This window comes from Mya arenaria, chromosome 7 (genome assembly GCF_026914265.1).
Source record: "Mya arenaria isolate MELC-2E11 chromosome 7, ASM2691426v1".
NCBI lineage: Eukaryota > Metazoa > Mollusca > Bivalvia > Myida > Myidae > Mya > Mya arenaria.
The window spans coordinates 58140814-58154135 of NC_069128.1; the positions used below are offsets into that span (position 1 = coordinate 58140814).

At 35.4% G+C, this 13322-nt stretch overlaps 1 long non-coding RNA gene across 1 annotated transcript; it reads left to right on the forward strand.

The window, feature by feature from the left end:
• The first annotated feature begins 6482 nt into the window (after positions 1-6482).
• LOC128240607 (uncharacterized) lies at positions 6483-12080 on the forward strand. The gene is made up of 3 exons (XR_008262217.1): positions 6483-6577; positions 11119-11205; positions 11943-12080. It is a non-coding gene; the product is annotated as an uncharacterized LOC128240607 (long non-coding RNA).
• Positions 12081-13322: the final 1242 nt, after the last annotated feature.

A 13322-nucleotide genomic window follows, 5' to 3' on the forward strand; every position in this document is an offset into this window, starting at 1 on the left:
AATGCGAGATTCATCGTAAAGCATGTTATAACGACAACGTAGTGATCACTATGGAAACAGGTGGTCGCGCATTCCTCCGCAGTTGCTAAAATAACCCATGACAATATCTTGTTTTGTTGACCACTCACATTGAAACCAATAAAACGGCGCGAAGGTTTGCACATTTGACGTGACGTTAATAACGTGTGATGAAGTGAAGTTTTAAGTCAGTGCGTTTGTTTGTTTATTTCAAAGGAAACATTTTAGCTTGAACGGAATAGTTAAATTTTGTTTAAAATGACGCCAGAAGACAGATTGATAAAACGGGCAGTGATACAGTTCTGTGTAAACCTAGGGAAAACTCCATCGCAAACACTTAAACTGATGAATGAAGCATCGAGTGAAACTCAAGTGAAGCGAATGCTCGTTTACAAGTGGCACAAGCGGTTCAGTGAGGGGCGGGAAAGCATTTGTGACGACGTGAGGTCTGGGCGACCGGTTTCACAAACTACAGGTGTGTGACGTCGAGGCCGTGAAAAACATCGTTGACGCTGATCGTCGAGTCACTCTTTATGAAATATGCAAGATGTTGGACATGAGTTATGGGTCGGTACGGAGGATAATGAAAGACAGTTTGAAAATGAGTCGAGTGAGTGCGCGTTGGGTTCCACGGCTGCTGACAGAAGATGAGATGAGCAAAAGAGTACGGGAATCACGCCGATTCTTAGCTCGGTACTAAAAGGAAGGAAACCGTTTTCTTGAGAAGATAGTCACTTGCGATGAAACCTGACTGTTTTATTTCGACCCTGAGACAAAACAGCAAAGCAGTCAATGGAAGACTACCAGTTCCCCGCCTCCGAAGAAGGCACGACCATCCTGCTCGATAGGAAAGTATATGTTCATTTTCTTCTTTGATGTGCACGGTGTTATCCTACTCCATGCAGTTCCGCAGAGCCAATCTGTGACGGGTGCTTCCTACTAAAAGGTAAAGTGATATATAACAAAATTCATTTTTATCAATATTTAGGACTTGATAAAATCTGCATAAAACAATGTTTTAAAAAGTTTATGATTAAAAATATGGGATTGAATAAGTGTTAGTTTTAATTATATTTGATGAAGTACGCAAAACGCGACAAATGTTATAAGCCTCAGTTATGTTCTCCATTTAAGGTTTTGAGGCGTGACTTGTAGAGGGCGATGGCATTTAAGAGACCACTAGGCGTTGCATGATGGGTGGATTCTTCACCAGGAAAATGCATCAGCGCATAGATCGGAGGAGGCACCGACTACCGCGACAATCCAGCTTGAAGCGGAGATCCTTCCCCTTATTCGCCAGACCTACCACCATGCGATTTTGCCCTATTTCCGAAACTTAAATGTGAACTAAAGGTAAACGCTTCAATGACTTTCAGGCACTACAGAGTGAAGCTCAGACACGCCTGTATTTTTACAAGTCAGAGTGGTTCAGTGACATTTAGCGGCAGTGGGTAGCGAGACTTCGACGTTGTATTGCGGCGAACGGCTCTTACTTTGATAAGTTATGACGTTGACGTCAGATTCTGACGTTTGAACTGCGCGGGCTATACTGATCTCATGTTAATGAAAAAGCTGTAGTTTCCTTTATATTTTATGTATCAGTTTGAAGTTTTCTATGTCATTTACAGTCGAAATAGATTTTATAGCGAGCTGACGTTCGTTGAAAAATATTAAAATGTGTTGATTGTATTAAGGAATTCCACGAACTTCTGGCTATACCCTCGTATTAAGAAACTCGGAAAGTATGTGAATGGTTTGGACCGGCTTCCTCAGCCGCTAAAGAGGATATGATTATGACATACTTTTTTAATCTTTCGAACATGAGTTTTTGAGTGAATATAAGCGAAGCGTTAAGGGTTTTAAAAATGCATCTTTTACTTGGAGTTTATAGATTGTTATTACGAAATAAAGTATAGGCGTATCAAACGAAGTGTTAAAGCTAAGCTATTGATGGCTGAAACCCTTCAATAAATGTTGATATGTGCTAACATATAGTCTTTGAAGTCCAATATTTGGAAATGCGTTACTAACCCGATTCAACAAAAGGCTGTTGCACAATCAGTTGATTGACATAATCACGTGATAAACCAATAACTTCCATTAAGGTTAAAATATTCAACACCTTAGTATGAGTCCCTGTGGGCGAGTGGATAAGCGATCCCGTTTTTTATTCTATGTGTTATCTGCACCCCTATGTGCTTGCTCCCAACTTGAACAAGATTAATTTTTAATACTTCAATCGTTTTTTAAAAATGCAATTGAAGTAAGAAAATCAACCTGGTTACTATTATTTCTGCAATTTCAGTACCAAGGAGTAAAATAAATATACATGTAAGTGTTTTCAGATGCATTACGAGAAAAATATGTTTGGTGCCAAAACATGAGAGAGTCTCTTTAACGGAAAAGTTTTGGCAGTTACTCAGTCAGTCAGATGGTGATAAATATAATGCATAGCATCATCGCTCTGGAGTACGAGAACGTTGTATACAGAGTATTTTTTTACTGAACATGCGTCTGTTTATGTTGATGACATAAAAGGTTTAAACTGTTTAAAGGAACAATAACATTATGAAACAACAAATCTGATTACAGATATCAGTGGCAGATCCAGGAATTGTCTTAAGAAGGGGTACGTGAAACTCATGGGCTTAATCTTTTCACATCCGTCCCTCCCTCAGAACAGAAATTGAATGGCTTAAAATGTTGGACCGGGGTGGGGGTTAGACTCCCCTAATTTATAGTCCGAAATAGTGCATTTTTATCTTAATATTGTATTTTTCCCGATATTGACTGAGAACATATTATAAACGGACGATTCAAAGAGCTGGGGGACGGCGCGCGCGCTGGGACCGATTCCCCCCACCCCCAACCCGCCCCCTGAATCTGCAATTGAGTACATGCATTAAAACCGTCTCCGTAGCCTATTGGTTAAGGCATTCTATACCCTTCATTAAATTGACTTAATACTTCACACAATTGTTAAGGACCATAAGCCAATGAGGTTACATAACTCCATATCCTTAATACAAGTTATGGCCCCTGATTGACTTAGGTTAAACTTTTAGGCAAGTAAAATTTAAGGGGAAGTTGGAATTTAATAAAAAAAACTTCCATGGGTCACAATGAACCCAATGAACAATGTTGTTTAATCATGAGCTATATAACTGTTCAAGCGTTAACAGACACATTCGTGTGCAGACGAAACTTTTATTGTATTTACAAGCACAGAACTTGTATTTAGCATTTACAGTTTCTATATAATTCAACTGAAAGTTCTATTTAACCATAATATATCAAATATTAAGTCACCATTCACTAGCGGATTGAGAAGGGGTGCAGTTGGCGTGCGCTCCCTCTAAAATCGTCCAAGTTTACTTTTTGTGTCAATATATGAGAAGAAAATAATAAAATATACACATAATGCATCATTTCCGACTACAAATTGTTAAAAATTACTTGATTGAGTAACCCTCAATCCTCCTGCAAACGCCCCTAAGTAACGCCCCCTTCTAACGAGAATTTCTGGACCCGCCCCTGGTCATTATATATTTTGTTTATCAAACGGTACAGAGACCAAGTGACTGAATCTGACTTGCATTTAATGAATGAGATGGTCTGTCAAAGATTTCCGATGAATATCCTATGAAATTTGCAGTCCTCCCGTTTCGACTGGTCATTGTTTGTGGATTTATTATACACAATTATAAAAAATACTATTACCAAGTTGTCTCTTAAGGTTACGGGAGCCTATACTGTCAAAAGTTAAATATATATAATTTGTCCCCCTAATGCCATAAAATATGGATGGTCCCCTTAATACCTCAAAAATAATATTATATATACACTGGTCTCCATAAACCCTTCTACATATATACCTGTCCCCTTAAAACCTGCAACATACTTACAAATTATTAAGGGGACCGCAAATTACGTATATTTTTTGTTAATTAATTTAAGAAGCCTAAATTTTGTACTCATAATAAATGATCATTTTAATACTAACTTATCAACAAAAAAGCAAAATAAAGTATAAAACAAAAAATATACAAATTGTCTCCTTAATGCCGTAAAAAATATACGGTCTCCTTAATGCCCTAAGTAGATATATATATATATATATATATATATATATATATATATATATATATATATATATATATGGCATTGTTTGTGCAAATACACATATAGTTAACTTAGATTTTGGTAACAAAATGCATTAATATTGAGTGACATTAAATAAAATGTTCAATGTTTTACTTCTATGGCCTGTCTTCTTTAGCTAATATACGTACAAAATTAATTTATGGTAAAACATAGTGATATTGTTGCTCTCTTTAATGTTTTTACAACAACGAAATATACGCCAAAACGCACCTACAATCACCTAGCTAAGCAAAATTTCCTTGGTGTGGGGAGCATGCCCCTCCTGCCCCCTAAAACGTGGCCTACACATATATTTTCGTCAAGCTACGCCCCTGCTTTAGCAAATATCGACATTTGCTGAAGGGTTCCAGCTTTTGGTATATTTGTTTTAAAACTCCTTATGATTTGCCACACTTTTTTTCACAATTAAAAAAGTGCATTTTACAAACCATATGTAGTATGAACATTAAAGAATAATTATCAAACAAAAATAAAGTCATAGACGTACTTTCAGAAATATATGTAAAAAATATGAAATGAAAATACAAAATGCAATATTAATCCCTAATAAAACGACAGGATTGCTTTAATTAATGTTTGTGTTTAAAAAATGATATACTTGTATACTACTGCACTTCTGTCACGCCTGTAGAGATTAAACAGGAAAGGTACCCTGAAACATTCAGTTGATTTAAAATGGCATCAAGAAATGCATCTGTATGTTTCATGTTCTCGTGGAAAAGGATTCGTCAATCCGATTTAGAATTGGTAGTCCATGTATTTCAAGTTAATGCATACTTTGATAAGAGTTACCTTTTGCATTTATTAAGAAATGTTGGGATAAAAGTGAGGTTTGTGCACATAAACTGGTTTAAACCCCCAGTAAATTTACATTTTACTGATCGTTCAAAGGCGGTTCCTAACAATTTTGGATAAACATACCAATTATTTATATATATATATATATATATATATATATATATATATATATATATATATATATATATATATATATATATATATATATATATATATCTACTACAGATATTAAGGTGACCATATATATATTAATCTAGGCATTATGGGGACCGCTGGATTAAGGCGACAAAAATTGGTCTCCTTAATATTTTCAGTCCAGATTTGATGTATCAAATGTCAATAAAAATGTCCATTGATAGTAAGTTGATAAGCTTGAATGTTTATTTACGAGATCATTTCATTGTTTTAAATCTTATTATCTTTTATTATCAAAAAAAATATTCTTAAACTTTTGTGCGTGTATATTTGTGTATCCATAAAAATAGCTATTAAGGCGACCAGGGAAAAAATCATAATTTTGGTCAAAAATAGCTATATACTAAGCATTTTTTATTTGTTTTACTTTATTTAAAGCCTATTGTATATTATCCCGAAGTTTCATTCCATAAAAAACAGAAATAAGGAAATTCGATATTTCGTGTACCATCAGCATCCAAATTTTCAAGTATACAGAAATTTAACTTTCCGGAATATAACGGAAATTTTCGGGTATCTCCGTGGTACCATCTCCGTGCAATTATGCAGTGTGGCGTTCATCTCTTACGGAGAGAGAATGGTAACTTGGTAAGTGTTTAAAATACATATTCAACCGGTTATTTTCGTTTATTTTTATGACTTTTGTACAGTAGTATAAATCGTCCACCCTTTGGATGAAAAGCAAATGATTTATCCGGATTTTGTTCATCCGAAACTTAGCTACAATAATGAGCGATCAGGGATACTTTTTTTATTATTTTGACATTTCTTATGTATCCCTGTAACGCTACAACTCTCTACCATTTAATACTGGGCGAAAGAATTTATAGTAATATTATGCATCGATGTTGAATAATAAGGACAAAGTTGTTTAATATATACCCGACAATGATCTAATCTGGATTTAATTTGTCATAAGCGTCGTTATTTTCACAGAAATATATTCTTGGTCACGAATACCGTTAAACATGTACACAGCCAGTCAGATTTGTCCCAGATTTACAGATATCAGGATACTTCATAAACAATTGACACATGTTAGTGTTTTATGATATCTGATTATGTATTTTGGCATAATGACATAAATAAAGATCTGTTTAATAGTAGGCAATAATGTTATCGTAGAAATTTAAATTTTCAACGCAAATAATTTCAAAATTGTGGCCGCGAGGATTCTCTGCGCAAGGACCGTTCGCTACTTTTTGCTGGGATGGTGGACGTCACGAGTCTGCCATAGTAAAACAAAATCGTCAAAAGACGAGTGTACGGCCATTTAGGTGGACTAATCCGAAACTAAATCACTAGTATCAACATCCGGTGTACTTTTTGCTTGTATTTTGGAGAAACTCGATTGATTCTAGCAAACTTGGTTTACCACTACATCGTCGCTTATTATTATTTGGTATGTTCCAATCTAAAAAGGGATTTGCTCCCTTAACATCTCAGATTTTAATAAATAAAAGACGAAATGATACAAATGCCTTACATTTTGTTTGTCAATGTCATGTCATTTGTCATTCTCATCACCTTTGAATAGCAGAACAGAACGAACACTATCACCAATTCGTATTGTGGCTTTTTGCATGTGTCTTAAATTTTCATATTTGATAATAAATGCAACAATAAAATATTTCCCTTATTCTGCCACAGTTATGCACCAGTCAATTGTAACCATGGCCCCCAGGCAGGTCTTGTTTATACCAGGGATAGCAGGGGAAATGGGCCATGTTTTTACGTTCCAGGTGGACCGGCAGTGCTGAGTGAATGCAGTGTTATTGTTTTTGCGCTGAAAACAGGGAATGGGCCTAACCTAGGATGCCCCCAGGGGCATTTGACGGGGATCTGGTCATTTCGTAACCTTACCATTTCGTAACTGCTGAATCTTGGTTATTTTGTAACCATTTTGTTAGTCAATTCGTAACCATCAATAAATCAATTGCTCATATGGTAACCACCATTTAACAAGGTGATAAATAGTACACTTAGCACCTCGTTAAGTGTATTGTTCGAACCTGGATGTATATGGCACAGCAACCAAGACACCAAGTGGGAGACATTACTCAAATTCTCACTAGTAACAAGCCAATAATTTATGTTACTCAATAGTTATTAGATATATATCATGGTAAATTAGAAATGATTTGTTATACTACCAAAATATGTTAATTATTTTCTTACATTTTGCTTACTTATAAACAATAATTTAAGACTGATCGCGATGTATTTTTGAGTAAAATTACGTTTACATAAATGATCATTCTTGACCTATTTCATTGACTATATTTGTTTGGATTGTTTAAAACGAAAAAAAAATTGTTCTGTTCTTTTCTCAATTGATCCATATTCTGCATACTTTATATCCGAAACCGACAAAAAACAGCCTAAAATTATTAGTTATGGTACAGTGGAAACTCACTAAACCGGATCTCCACAAAACCGGAATCCTCGGGATACTGGAATTTTATCAGAGTCCCGGTTTTCCCCTTCTATTTTCAATGTAAAAAAATCCCTACAAAACCTGAACCCCGGAATTCCGGATACCGGACAAAAAATCGAGAAAATTTGTTAGTTGTCAACGTAATTTTACCTTACAAAACCAGACGTTTTGTTCAAACATGTCAAAATAATTATGTGTATTAGGAATTCGCGAATCACGTGTCATTTTGTTTTGACAGCCGGTACGTCGTTAAATATTACACCTGTGATGTTGTGTTAACACGATAATCGATAATGATGATTGCGCTGTGGATTGACTGTCGCGCGATAATCAAGCGATAATCAAACTTGTGAAAAGAAAATTGATTAAAACATTTATTTGTTTGTTGCAGAAAATAAAGAACTAGAAACGGTTTTTTAGTGATCATTTTGAAGTGTTGTTTTATCTAAAGACTTCTATGATTGAATCAAATTAGAGCGGTGCTTTAATTAAACTATCAAACATACTAAACAAGCATTAAATTACGAGAGTTGTTTTATTTCAAGACTTGGAAAAAAGATGGTTATAAAAACGCAGAAATGTTTAATTATGCTGATCACTTTTGCAAGTGCTTTAATCATGTCTCAACCTCCGTCTAAACGTCGGAGAATTGAACTGTCCCTAGAGGACAAAAGCCTTTAAAGGTTAACTCAGTTAATATATTGAGTAAACTTACTCCGTACATCGAATCCCCACTAAACCGGAAATTTTGCCCAGTCCGAACCTTGTCCGGTTTAGTGACTTTCCAATGTATTAATTTCCAATAACAAGATACAAAATTGAACATATGGGCACATTTTTAATACAATAAGCATATAAAAAGCGCATACTCTCATTCGGCATACTTACTACATTTTACAATACTTCTATGCAATTTAAAAAAAATGAAATTCTAAAGTTATATGGTCTATATATTTAAAAAATATTGGCTTAAGGTCACAATTCCTCTTAATGGTAGAACATCTATGAATTAAAAAATTATTACATTTAATATTCAGCCTACTTATAATATTTCCTTCGCAAAATAAAAAATAGCTAGTGTGAATGTTTCTATTTGTCATAGTTTCAGAGTTTATTGGCAAATCGCACTACACTATTAGGAATAAAGAAGGAATACAACTACTAGATTTAACTTTGTTTATGTTGTTATTTTTATGTTTTATACTTACAGTAAACTTATTTTGTAAATTCAAATGGTATTAAACTAATTCCTCATAATTATAAGAGTCAACGGTTAAGATATGACCATTCGATTTCTTAACGGTTACGAATTGACTAACACAATGGTTACGAAATGACCAACAATGAGCGGTTACGAAATGACCATAATTCATTTGACAGGGATTGGCTGGACAGAAAGTCAAAGTCCCCGCTATTAGCAGGACCTTGGGGGCCCATGCTGCAATTGACTGTTGCATTATTTGGATTTTTTCTTAACTTTACGACACGCCCCCCTACAGTATTTTATAGTCAAGTTTAGTAACATTTATTTACAGAAATTGGATAACTTAACAAGTAAAGTAAACTGTACTGAGCTTTTGAACAAACCTACATACTTATAAATCAAAATTGATATTTTAGGGTCTACACTGAATAAACCCAAAATGTTAGTTTTGATTTGCTAAATTCGAACAGTATTTAGTCTATCCACACAAAATTTACAGGATCATCAGATAACAAATTTTCTAAAAATTCTCTGTTTGCCAAATAGGGAAGACAGGTTAAAGTGGGGTTAAAAGGTTGCTATCTGTGACCAAAAAAATACTGTTCAAAATTGTGAGTATTCATTTATCTTTCATTCAGTAAAGAGCATGCAATGGCATAGTGGTTGGATTAGATAATCTGACAGCGGTGCTGGACGTCAGGAGTTCAAATATTGTTGTGAGTTCAATGTACCAAAAGAATACCTTTGGAATACACAATTATCTATAAAAATGGCAGAGCAAATTGCCCATATTGTAGTAATGTCTTAGATCCAGCTTGGATAACTTGGACACAGTAAGCGGTTCACACCGAGGGAAATTCTCAGATTAAACAGCGCTTATGAACTTGAACATTACATTTTTCATTGAGACAAAGAAAAAATATTATTGCTGATCTTCTGAAAACAAATCTTGGATTTATACTAATCACCACCAAAAATTTAATTTTAATCACACAATGTAAACAACTGCGCCACAGATCTATCTTATCTGTATGTTTAGAGTTTTTAAAATTTAGCAGTTAAATATAGATTAGCATACTGGTAGGTCTGGTTGGTCTGTTGCTTTAGATGCTAAGTAAACATAATGTCAGTGATTTCATCACTATTTCTATTAAAATATCAGTTTTCTTCTTCAGAGCTTCTCACATTTGCACCATTTTTTACCATTTGAATCATAAAAAGATAACAAACAAACACGGATGGAACATTTGAAAATACAATTCAGTTGGTTTCTATTTTCATGCTCATTTTTGCTTAAAATTATTCTGCTTGAATGTGATTTATGTTGCTTAAATTTGAACTTAACTCTTTGTGAATATTTAAGGAATGTAAGGGGTCAGATTTCAGATTGCTCATTATTTCTGGAACACTAAATACTTTATTTGATTGTGTACACTGCACTTTCTTGTTAAGCATTCATCCAAATCATTTGGGTAAATATTGGCAGAAAAACTGCTTTTAGATTTATACTGGTCATCAAAACCGGCACTGACAAAACATAAGATGTGTTTAATTAATGTGCGGGAAAGAGGTTTAAAGGTGTCCGCCCACAACGAAATGCTTGCGGGTCACAGTACCCCTTCAAGTAGTTCTTGAAAAAAAATGATTCTCTCAGGTAGCGTTTGATTATGTGTACATTGTATCCTTGTATATATTCTCAAGTGTACACATGATTTATATAAGGTTTGTACAATTTTAGTTTTATTTAGATTTTAAAATTTTGACATTTTTTTAAAGATTTGCCTTCCCCTGTCTAAACACTTAAATTCTTGGTCTTTGGACTATTGTCTGCAACTTCAAAACACACTTTTTGGAACAGGACACATTTTTCTGATATTTTATCCAGTTTGACTGCAATATAAGTTGTATTTATCAATCAAGTAAAAAATGACATTTATTTTTCCATAATTACCTGGTAGTTATTTGTTAATTTGTTTTAATTCATGGATAGGTTTATTGCAAGTGTCATGGAAAGCTGGAACTTTTCAGTACACAACATGCAAACAGAGAATGAACTGTGTGTGCCGGCTTTGTGAACAAAAACGCAAGGCGGCTATGGTAAGTTGCGTCAAGATATATCCTTAGGACCCCCCCCCCCCCCGGACACGCAATACAATTCGTGTTTCGCTGATCTGTTGGCTGGGATCAGATCATCCATTTGGGGATTTAGATATGTTACCCCAGCCAACAGGCTGCATGTTTAATTTAACTCAATACTAAGCTTTGTTTTAGTGCGAACATCAACATGTTTATATAATTGCAGTTGCTGCTTGGGACATTAAAGTTAAGTCAGCAACCGTCTACCAGACTGCAAGATTCATCTCTTCCAAAGGATGTCGTACCTTTCCAGGTGGGTGTGCATTGATTGATTGATTGATTGATTGTGAGTTTGTGTAAATGAATAACTGTGAAACCATAACCAAATGTTGGGCTGTAAAGGTGTGTATGTGCATGCTTCACATATTCTCCGTCCTGGTTGGCATACTGGACCGTCAGCAGACACTCTGCCATAAAATGTTAGAGAGTTTAAAGCTATTTCTTATTTTCCCGTGTAACTATATTGATGTTTGATTAAATTTACGCCGCCGTGTTACTGAGTAACAATTTGAAATTGGGCCAAAATCATCAAGCTAGAGCTTTGCATAATCTTTTTCAAACTTCTGCGAGATTTCTGCCCTTGACAATATTTGCTCGCAGCCCCCCTTAAAGTTGCACTTCGTTCAGTATTTGAAAGCTTACGGATACACTTTTTTGTTAATTTGAGATCTTAATGTGGCTACTTCTAAGTAAATAGATGCTCAAAGTAACTAGATGCTCTGGGTGTTCACTGGGTGACAAAGGCTACACAGTATTGGTTGTTTCTTTTTTCTGAAAAGATGTTTCTAGTGAATTGCCCAGTTGCAGTGGTTTTGACGCCACAGAACCAGCATAGCTCCATGACAGATATATATGTTTTTGTCATTGATGTCAGTACTGCTGTATTGGAGGCCTCACAATTTCTGTGTGGAAATGTCATCTGATACACTCATAACCGCGTATTTCTAGCATAGCTTTCATAAGTGCATGGCCATTCTCTGTCATTTTCAGATACACTGTGTTTTGTGTGGATAAGAAATGCAGAGTGGTACCACCAATCACCTAAGCCACCATTCCCCTAACAGACAATAGGCTCAAGGGGACAGTTCCTGCAATTTACAGAAAAGCTCTCAATTGTAGCCCTATGAACTTAAGGTAAGCTATAATTCTGGACTTCAAGATATCTCTGTACTCACTGTAAGTTTATACTTCATTTGAACAAAACATAGGGCCAAATTCAGAACAATCACTCTCACTCACACTCAATGAGTTAATCTTCTGTAATCACATAACGGTCGAGATATTTTCGAGTGAAAGGTATATCCGTATTCACAGGTGTGAGTGAGACTCAAGTGTTTTGCGTGAGTGGGACATTTGTGAGTGCTCGGCTAGGCCACATGAACCGCCCTCGAGGATTGGTTGTGAATAGGAATTGAATGAGTGTATGTGAAAAAAGTACATGGCAAGTAGAAAAGATGAAATATATCAAATATTTGGAACAAATAAGGGACACGCTCGTTCCCAGACAATATTTAAGAGACCGGGATAATCCATTGAAGTACATGTTCATTCAATAACGTGGCCATCTATAAACAAAACAAATTCAAAAGGATGCGCCTATCATATATTTGTTTTGTCTCACAATGATCTTGAACCCCCACCAATGTTGATGTTTGCAATTCATCAATGGCTGCAAAGACAGGCAGCTAAAGGTACGTGAAGTTAGCATCCTAGCGGCATGAAGTTAGCGGCCTAGCGGCGTGAGGTTGACGGACTAGCGGCCTAAATTTGTTATCTATTTCAAGGTTCAATGGTTTAAATGGAAAATAAGATAAATCAATGTTTTTAGTCGTACATTAGCGGCCTTAAATTGTTTTCTACTTCAGCGCATTTTTATATGAGTTTTCTTCTAAAACAATGCTAAAATAATTGTTTTCCTATGCAAAATACATCACGCTTGAGCGGTCTTGCGGCGTGAACTTGGCGGCCTGGTGGCCTAGCGGCCTAAAAATCCCCAAAACTCATCCAGCAGCCCATGAAAAGGGGGGAAATGCTGATATTCGCTAAAGGATGTTGATTTATGAAAAGGACATTGAATTTATCATTGTTTTAGAAAAGAACGCATATAAAATGCTTTGGAATAGGAAACAATTTTAGGCCGCTAGTCACATGAGGCGGCTAGGCCGCCAGGCCGCTAACTTGACGCCGCTAGGCCATTTCATAGCGTGGTAAGGGAATTGATATGTATTATCCAGCCTACATTCAGCTGGATTATTATTACTATTATTACTATTATTATTATTATTATTATTATCATTTTCATCATCATCATCAGCAGCAGCAGCACCACCAACACCAGCAGCAGCACCACCAACACCAACACCACCATAT